Here is a 1,594-nt window from a genome sequence, read left to right on the forward strand (position 1 = left end):
AGCCCCCCATGGTACAACCTGATCACCTTGTAACCTCCCCAGCACTTAGAACAGTGCTTTGCACATTGTAAGTGCTTAATAAATGCCATCATTATTATTGTTATTCTCTGGGCCTCAGTTACTTCAACTGGAAAAAGCGGATTAAGACTATGAGCCCTGTGTGGGACAGGGAGTGAGTCTGACCTTATTATCTTGTATCTACCCCAGCACTGAGTACAGTGCTTTGCACGTAGTAAGCATTTAACAAAGACCACAATTATTATTACTAAGTGGGTGCTGCGTGTAAAAATCTGTGTGCATTTCACACTGTGAGGTGCCCTGTGGGTCTGGTCGCTTGTTACATCGTGTGTTCCAGGAGGGTTGTGTTTGCATGGTCCTGCCCTAACACCTATGGCCGTAAATCATTTCCTTCAAACAGGTTTTCAGTTCCGATGTCAGGGATGGAGACTTGGCCAGTACTCTAGTTGGGAAATCAGCATGACCTAGTAGAAAGAGTAGAAAGAGGACCTGGGTTCTAATCCCAGTTCTGGCACTTAACTGAGGCATGACTTTGTCACTTAACTTAAATATGACTCAGTTTTTTCAACTGTAAAGTAAAGATACGGAAGTGGTTTACCATTGCCTCATTCCGCACAGTAAACCTTAGTCTCTGCCCTCGACTCTCTCCCACTCCACTGCTGCCCAACACAGGTGAGTTTTGACTTGTAGCAGATTACCTTCCACTCGCTACCCCCTTCCCAAGCTAGGAATGGAATGGGTAGGCCTCTCCCTGACTCTCTCTCCCATAGCCAAGACTGGCAGAGTACTGGAAACTCTCCAGGTGAGATCCTGAGAGGGAAAAGTGGGGATTAAATTCTTGTTTTCACTCCTACTTAGATTGTGAGCCCCATATGGGACTGTATCTGAACTGATTAACTTATATCTACCCCAGTGCTTAGTTACAGTGCCAGGCACAGAGAAAGAGCATAACAAATGCCATAATCATCATGGGGGACTCCACTGTCATCACAGTACAAATAGGGAGGAAGAATAAGGATCCAACTCATAATGCCAGAGAATGGAAAGGTGAAATAGATGAATAAGGAATTGAAAATATAACTAGCATGCAGAGAGCATTAAAGATCTAAGAGGTCTTAAAGAGGAAGGTCATAAGAGATAGGGTTAATATTCTAACGAGGTCTTGAACCATTATACCTCCTTAAATGGGACATGCAAACTATTAATAATAATAATAATAATAATAATGGCATTTACTAAGTGTTCATTATGTGCAAAGCACTGTTCTGAACACTGGGGAGGTTACAAGGTGATCAGGTTGTCCCATGGGGGGCTCACAGTCTTAATCCCCATTTTACAGATGAGCTAACTGAGGCCCAGAGAAGTTAAGTGACTTGCCCAAAGTCCCACAGCTGACAATTGGCAGAGCTGGGATTTGAACCCATGACCTCTGACTCCAAAGCCCATGCCCTTTCCACTGCACCACGCTGCTTCTCTGTTTAAGAACTTAAACTTAAATCATTAAAAACTAATGGTTAAGAACAGATAGAGAGGATGGAGAGGAAAGAGTGGATTTTAGTGATGTTGGGAAGGTTGA

General features: G+C 43.5%; 1 non-coding gene across 1 annotated transcript; it reads right to left on the reverse strand.

Annotated features, from left to right (window-relative positions):
• Positions 1–700: 700 nt before the first annotated feature.
• LOC119923963 lies at positions 701–838 on the reverse strand. Its single transcript, XR_005449012.1, has one exon. It is a non-coding gene; the product is annotated as a small nucleolar RNA SNORA7 (small nucleolar RNA).
• Between the last annotated feature and the right edge of the window lie 756 nt (positions 839–1,594).

This window comes from Tachyglossus aculeatus, chromosome 2 (genome assembly GCF_015852505.1).
Source record: "Tachyglossus aculeatus isolate mTacAcu1 chromosome 2, mTacAcu1.pri, whole genome shotgun sequence".
Lineage (NCBI taxonomy): Eukaryota > Metazoa > Chordata > Mammalia > Monotremata > Tachyglossidae > Tachyglossus > Tachyglossus aculeatus.